The following is an 8,958-nucleotide window of genomic DNA, read 5'->3' as shown; positions in this document are numbered from 1 at the left end:
AATAACCATTTTGTGTATTACAAGTGTAATAGTCTTGGACCTGTTGCAAGAAATTTAGAGCACCCAAGAATCAAAATAAAACTAATCAAAGAAGAAATGCACTTGTATTTCAATTGTGTACTTACTTTGGACACATAGTTAGATATTGTAGAATGGATAGAAGGAAATTTAATAGGAATGCTAATAATAGAAGGAAAATCAACAAAAATGATAGAAGGAATGATAATGGCAATCACAAAAGTTAGAAGGAATTAAGGAACATGTTGATGAATTCAAAGATGCATTTGTGATAGCTAAGGATATAGAAAGCTCTTATACAATTTTGGAGGAATAGTATTTTGATACACCTACTAAGACATTGAAGTCATAGATTATTTGTGACTCATCCTACCTAAATTAAGAAATTTTAGAAGAGGTAGTGCATTAGTTGGCCAAATCTGATGGTAGAGAGAGTTGGAAGTTGCATAGTTAACAAAAGGTTATGGAGATAGAGATAAAGCTATGGTCAAGTACACAAGTCTAGATATGATCTCAGTGAATAAGAATTTAGGAAATAAGCTTACTAGTAAATAAGGGTAGTATTTGAAATTGTGGTAGATGTGCATTTAATGCATAGTGAGATTTGAAATGATTTAAGCATCGTAAGAAAGATTGTATGTACCATTTTTTCATGCAAAGTGTCTTGAGAAAATTTAAGAGTGATTTGATAGCGAATTGGATTGCAAAGAGAAGTTTGTGAAGCGCAAAGTTGCAAAAGCCATAAATCATGATTTTAAGATATTTTACAGAGTTTGAATCCATTTTTTTAGTGTTTATAGTTATAGTTTCTATGGCTAGTCATACTATGTATGATGTAAGTGATAGACCATGATATGTGTTTAAGAAATGTCCATTTGTTTCTCTTTTGGATGACCCATTGTGCATATTTTTGCATTTTTTTAAGAATGTGCTTCATGTTGAGGATATCAAAAGCTATATTCACTATGAGATGGAAAGTATTGGTGATGTTGATATTCATCAGGAATTGGGAAAAATGTGTATCAATGACCTAACCTTGAAGTCAGAGTATGCACACCTAGATGGTTTAAATCTAGTGAAGTATATGTTTTATATGGAGTTTTCTAATCATGATTGGACCCAAATAATTCTAAGTAGGGTACATGATGATATGTTGTGGCTAGGTAATGCATAGATAGTTATTGACAATCCCCTAATTCATTAGGTCATATGATTGAGTAATGAAGGTTGTAATCCTATTAATGAGAAGAATGTCAAGAAGATGGTTGAGATAAGCCTGAATACAAGGTTTTATGGAAGAAACCTAAAGGTAGACTCCATTCAAGACAAAGGAGTAAAGATACTAAGAAATATATTAGGGTACAAGTTCAACCATGGATCAAGGGTTAACTTAGTACCAGCTAGATTTTTACATGTATCTTATGTAATAGAAATTCAAGGGAGAAAAGTTAATCAGTGTGAGATTATCAAATTGCAATTATTGGATAACATTGCAAAGTTGAAGGAGACAAAGAGCATAGTTTTTAGATTTGAGTCCCTACTGAATCATTTATTCTTTTATGCTACAAAGAATTTTCTTGGAATGAAAAATTAGGATAGCTACAAGTGTGAAATGAAGATGGTGAGTCAATTCTATAGATTAAAGTTAGAGAATGTGAAAGATAATGACATAGACAAGATGATGAATTATTTTCAGATTGAAATGAAATAGATGTATAGAATACCTCTCTCCATGGTGGAAATTGATAATACTTGTATGGAAGCTATGGCACCAAGGGTAAAGTTCATAGATCCCATGGGATATGAGATGAATGTAGAGATCATAGAAGGGTATGTGTAGATTATACTCCAATCTGAGAAGGACATAGAGTGCCCGAGATGGGGAAACTATGAGGAGAACATGAGAATAGTTCACTCTAAACTAAATAGTAAGGAAAGAAAAAAGAAAGTAGAAATGGTGGTAGATTACATTCTCAAGGAATCTGGAATAACCAAAGAGGAATTCAATGAGGTCAAAGGTATAGCACAGAAATGAGAGCAAGCAGATAGTCTAAAGTGCTAGCAACAAATCCTATTGTTGTAGTAGGAGCTTTAGAAGGTGTGATAGTAGCACAACCATGTGCATAGGCCCCTATTGCACCATATGTAGTAGTTGCACAAGTATAACATGTAAGGATAATAAGTGATCAAACAAGGAGGTAGCAAGAGGTGGAAACACCTACAATGCAAAGGAAATCTAAGCGATTGGTCAAGGTGAAGAAAAAACCTACACCGTCACCAAAGAAAAGGGTTAAGTAGAACACCAATAGACCATGCAAGAGAAGGAAGATGATGCAAGTAAGTGAATTTGAGAGTTTTGAGGATGAAGCTAAAGATAGGCCTATAGTGCAAGATGCACAAGAAGGAAGAACTATAGCTAGAAAAAGAGAATGGAAACTAAAGGTAGAGAACCTTAACATGTAGATAATAAATGATGATAGTTTTTCTCAATTGAATAAGTATTATAGAATGTATAGTAATATGGATAGAAGGTACTTAGAAAATTCCATAGTGAGAAATATGATTATGAGATGTAAGAAATTTGAGAATATATAGAATAAGATACTAGAAGATTTATATAATAGGCTTATAAATAGAAAGAAGAGAGTATTGGAAGAGGATATGAACATGAGTATCAATATGATAAATAAACTATGTGAAGTTGACTCTAAGGAGAACTCAAAAAAAATTTTGAAGGGTATTGAGCCCTTGATGAGGAAAAAAAGAAGAGAAATTCTCCTAATGGGAGGAAATTATGAAGCTATTAGAAAAGAAATAGAGGATGCAATTGTAAAATACATGACCATAGTGCCAAAGGTAAGTGCACAGTCCAAACCTATGAGCCCAATCTATGTACAAGAAAGTACACCATCCAGTGAAGAGGAAGAAGTAGAGGGGACACATTAGGAACTTTCACCATCAGACATTGTTATGGGTACTGAATCCATACAAATGGATAGTATGCACATAACTATGGACACAAAAGAAAACCCATTTGCATCCTATGTCCAAACTATTGCTAGCAACATTACAGCTTTCTCTAGTTCAAATGATGATAGAGAAGAAGAGAAGAAGAAAGAAATAGAAAGTTTAGTCATAGAAAAGAGAATAAAGGAAGAAAGGAAGAAGGAAGAAGATGAGAAGAAAAATGAAGTAGAAAAGAAAAATAAAAAAGAAGAGGAGAAGAAAAAGGAAGATTTTGAACTTAAGCATAAGTGGAAGATTGTAATGCAAGAATTAGTACTCTTGCACAATCTAAAACATGTGGAGCTAGAAATTTGGAAGGTAATGTGCTAGCATGAGGCTAATATACCTCATATAACCCCAACAATAATATCTATTATAGTACTAGTAGCTTGTCCATCTATAGCAGTAGCAAATGATGAAGATAAAAAAGGATTAATGATCTCACTATGTAAGTTGTTTGAGAAGAACAAATCAGTAAAGTCTTTAGAGAATACATTAACTGAAACCTTGGAAAGAATGTAGAAGACAATTACTACAACTACTATAAATCATGACTTGTAGTCAAAGGCCAAGGAGTTGGTCAAAACCTTTGATGAGGAATTCACAACTCAAGTAGAAGTAGCTTCAATGCAAGCAAGAGCTAAACATGATGTGGCACTCTTTAATATTATATGTGGTAATGTTAGGAATGATCTAAAGGAACTAGATGGAAGCATAAAGGAACTAAGAAAGCATATTGATAAAGGAAAAAGGCTATATGGATAGTGCATGTTTTCATACAAGTACCTAACTAGTTTTGAGAGCCAAATAAAGGGTAAGTTGAGTGAACTTGAATCACTCATTACTAAGTTACAACTCCCAAAGACTAGTATTGAGGACTATGGAGTAGAATTTGAGAATATACATGATGAAATAAGAGGCTTGGAATTTGATAAGGAGAAGGAAGAAAAGATATTCTCTAGTCTTAGAGAAATTTTACTAGCAAAGATCAGCATTTTGCAGAGGCAATTGGAGGAATGTCTTGGAGCAAAGACTTCCTATGACAATTTTTCCTATACTGGCTTATGCGTAGTTGAAGTGAAATCTTATGCATTATGGATACTAATCAGTATTTTAGATATAATGAAGGAGAACTAGAAGAAGGAAGTGGAAAGAATAAAACTTATATATGCAAATTTCTTTTTAAAAATATCAAGTTGATCAACAGTAGACCACCCAGTTTTTGTTAATATAGTTTTGACACCTTTGTCATTGATGTCAAAGGGGTAGTAATATGTAAAGGAAAATTTTATGGTTGTAATTTGTATATTGGAGTACACTTATGTGTAAAGGAGTGATAAGGAATTTAATGATCCATCAAAACATGAAAAAAAAAAAATTATGTTTTGAAGGCAATTTTGTGTAGTTATTTTTTTAATTTTTTTTTACTATGTATGACATAATTTTGGGACTTATTTAATTTTCCCAAATGTTTCCATCAATGCCAGAGGGGGGAGATTGTTGGAAATATGGTCAAATATATGTCCTAATGGTAGTCATTTATGGCAACATGTATTCAACATTTCATTTATGCATTTAGATATAGAAATGTGTCTAAGTGTTAGACAATTTGTAGCAATACATAGAGAAGATGTGGTGTATGGATGACTCATTGCAAGTTATCTCATGAAAAGTTGAGGAAATTTCTATGATAATTTCATGATGATGTATGCCAGTGCACAAAAGTGAATAGATAGATGTATACTAGTGTGTAGATGAGTATGAATAGTTACAACTAAAATACTAGTGCGGGTGTTTTACAACACATAATAGAGCATAGCAGAGAATTGAATTGTACAACTTGAGGAATTATTTTGGTAACAAAATAATTACTATGTCATGATGAGCTAACTATGTGGATATTATTTCATAAGTTGTTTGATGTTATGCCAAGCCTGTGAAAGCATGAAGGTTGACTAAGCAGTAAATTGTGAATGTGAAAGGTATACGTAAAGATCTTATCTTACAAAGATAAGTGTGTAATAATGTATGATGAATTATGCATCATATGTATGATCTATATGAGGTTTTTGATGAATGATATGTGAACTACATCTAATGTTTGATAAGAGCAAGTGCAAAATATATCATATAGAAAGTATTGTATGTATATGTATTCTTGTGAAGAACAGAATTGTATTGTTGCATGTTAGGGTAGTGGGCTCTTCTTGCATACATTGTATTTGTTCTACTAACTCCTATCAAGGTTGAGGCTTCTAAGAAGACCTAGTCCTCTAAAAAAGACTCAAGACATATATGTACTTCATAGCATCCTAACAAGGTCAATATCCTTACTATTATCCTACTATTTAGTGAATCATCTAGTGGGTATCATCCCCACTAGGGTTTTCCCTTGGCCAAGGTTTCCCTATTTAACAAATAATGGCATTATGAGTTCTCTATGTGCATGGTTATATTTACTATTTGGAATTATTGCTTTAATTTCATGTGCAATTTATAAAGTAATTAACAATATTTAGTTGTGGGCAAAATTTTGTATAATACTAATTCATCCCCCCCCCCTCCCCCCCCCCCCCCCCCCCCCCTAGTATTATGTATTTCTAATAGGGTTTTCTTATATAAAATTTTGAACCCTTATAAAATGGCTACCTCCCATGCAAGATTTACTGATAATGAGGGATGTTTTGAGATATTCAAGAAAAGAGAGAAAACTAAAGCTCATGAGCATGATTTCTATTACCTTAGGGATGTCATAAGAAATGAGTTTTCCTTGCAAGCAAAAGAAGTGAAAAAGGAAAAATGGAGAGTTTACTCTAGAGTTTTAGAGTTTGTGCATTATTTTGAGAAAGATTATAGCCCATTATCTAAGGCTAAAATATTGGTTGATAAGGTAAACGAGTTGATGATATTATTTATAGAGATAATGGATATGCTAAATAAAAAGAAATTCATCCTCATCATAACTTACCTTGAAAGAGGGACATATGGTGAGTAGGAGCAGGAACAGATAGGGGAAAGGATGGGATAGGGCACCTTTTCAAAATTTGAAACCTATCATGGGTGAGATTCCATAGGGAGGAGGGAATTGGAAACCAGGAACAGAGGGGTTTGTCGAGTGTCAGAGGACTGCAGAGATTGGAGATGAAACAAAGAATGGGGATGGGGACCCATGTGATAACAGTAGAGGTCTAGACCAATCTATTTTGCTACCCAAGGTGGACTGGTCTTGGTTTTCAATGAAATGGTCATCTCTTTTTGGTGTTAAACCCTCTGGTAAGTCTTCCTTCCTTTTGGTTAAGATTCTTTCTAGCTTGGATAAGGGGTCTTGTGCAATTTCTATTCTAAACAAACTAGTAGATCATAGTATTGCCTCAATGGATTCCACTCTAGTGGGAAAGTTTATTGGGAAAAGGTCAAACATATACATAATGAGATTTTTCACTCAAAAGAAATGACATCTTAAAGGATAGGTCAATGTTACAGCTATGGAAAAAGGCTTCATGTCTTTTGATTTTACTTGTAAAGAGGCCTTGTCTAACATCGTGTGTCGAGGACCTTTGACTATAGGTCAGTCTACCCTTGTGCTTCAAAAATGGTCATTGAAATTGGATTTGAATGAATCATCCTTTATACAAGCACTAGTTTGGGTTAGACTCCCAGAGCTACCCTTGGAATTCTGGAATGAGGATGTGTTTGTGGGAGTAGCAAATTCCTTTGGGGAACTTTTATCAATAGACTCGGTAACAACTTCTAGAAGCAAACTAACATATGCAAGGATATGTATTGATGTCAGGGAAGGGGATGACATGCTAGAAGTTGTGATTTTTCACTCTAAGATAGGAACACATACTCAGCAACTCATCTATGAAAATATCCCTTTTGCTTGTTTTCACTATCTAAAATCTAGATACAAGGTGAATCAATGCCTAAAGGTTAAAGCAAAAAAGAAAAAGATTCCATCTTATTCCCAAGGAAAGGAGAAAAAGATCTAGAAAAGGAAGGACATCAAGGGTTTCTAGAAGGCTGAGGTGTTAAATGCTCCTATCAAAGGAAGTAATAAACTAGCTAGCATGACTTCTAGGGTAGACAAGGATGTCCTGTCTGGACGAAAGATTAATGTTTTGGTTGAACCAATACTAAAGATTAATGGGACCATAGAACCAGCAAGGACAGTGGAAGAACTAGAAAAGATAGTGGAAGTCTCTAGTGATGGAAGAAAAGAGATAGTCCTTAGAGACTCAAAGGAAGATGAGACAGTTGTTTCATCTATTAGAGAGGAGGAAGATCTAACAATGAATCCTAGATTCTCAAAAGAGGAGGCTAATCCTAGATTTTTAAAAGCTAAGGAGGCAAATGGAGCATAATTGGATATTACTAAAGTAATGAGGAAGGAGACTAGGATAGAGGTGGAAAGCCAACTCTAAGATATGATGGTGTCAAATACTCAAATGCTAGAAGTAGGGGAAAAAGTCTCTCTTGAAGGAGAGTTAGTGAGGGAAAAACAATAGGATGTCTTGGTTCTCCCCTCATCTCCTAAGAAGGACCAAAATGTTTCATGCAATTTAGAAAAGGGATTAGAGAGGGAAAAATCCTTATCTCCAATGCCTAAAAAGAAAAGTAATCAAGAACCCTCTTCAGTTTTGCCAGCTAAGACCAAGAGTCATAGTATACCAAACTTGGGTATAAGGTCAAGATCAAGATGAAGGAGACATGCTAGCCAAGTTAGAGAAGATGAGACCAAAAGAAGTTTGGCAGATAGGAGGCAAATAACACTTTTGGAGTGTTCCTCTAATTTTAAATGAAGCTAATCTCTTGGAATATAAGGGGCCTTAATGGAGCCCATAAGAAGGAAATCATTAGGAATATGATTTGAGATTAGAGACCTAATATTCTGATGATACAAGAAACTAAGATGAAAAAAGGGAGTTTGGGTAAAATATCTTTTAGTAATAACATGAGTGAGGAAGCATCAGATTTTGAAGGATCATCCAGAGGATTGCTGACTCTTTTCAATAATAAGTAGTTTAGATTCACTACCTTGTATAATGATGGTAACATCCTTTTTGTAAAGTGTTCCATATGTACTCCAATGATTTTTGGTTCATTTTGCAATTTAATGCTCCTAATTCCAAAAGGGATAGGAAGAATTATTGGTCCAAAGTCTATGGTTTGGTTGAAACTAATAACATTAAAAAATGGATTATTATGGGGAACTTCAATACTTTGTTAGTGGATGAGGAGAAGAAGGGAGGTTTGCCACCTAACTAGGAAAGTAAAACGGACCTCTCCAATTTCATAAATAGCCTAGCTTATTTTGACTAAAAGAACTGGAAGGGAGTCTATTTAGGTTTGGTTGGATAGAGCTTTTATCTCTCTGGACTAGTTGTAGTCTTTTTCCTATAAGTTGTCTCTTCTTTCTAGAGTTGGCTCTGATCACTCCCATATATCTATCTTAGTTGTCTCTATAGAACCAAGAAGGAACTTCCCTTTTTAGTTTGAAAAGATGTGGACTTCACATCTTGATTTATTGAATAAGGTATATCACTGGTGGGGGATAGAAGTGGAAGGTATTGGCATGTTTAGAGTAGCAAAGAAGTTGAGTAATGTGAAGAGAATGATAAAAGTCTAGAATAAGATGAATTTTTCTCATATTTTACATGATAAAGATGATCTATCTATCAAACTGGCCTTTATTCAAGATACTATTCAACAGGAAGGGTACAATGATTTGAATAGAAATGTTGTGTTGTCTATTCTGTCTAACTTGCAAAATATTATAAGGAAGAGAAGTTCTAGAAGAAAAGATCTAGAATTAATTGCTTGAAAGAGGGGGATCAGAACACAATATTTTTCCATATTTCTACTCTAAAGCATAGGGATAATAACAAAAATTATGGTTTAGAAAAGGGGCAGGATATGTTGACAAATGAGAAT

The sequence above is a fragment of the Cupressus sempervirens genome, chromosome 2, assembly GCF_028749045.1.
Source record: "Cupressus sempervirens isolate cs-2001-9-10 chromosome 2, ASM2874904v1, whole genome shotgun sequence".
NCBI classification, from domain to species: domain Eukaryota; kingdom Viridiplantae; phylum Streptophyta; class Pinopsida; order Cupressales; family Cupressaceae; genus Cupressus; species Cupressus sempervirens.
The sequence above is the reverse complement of the archived record's forward strand: the minus strand, read 5'-3'. Positions refer to the sequence as shown.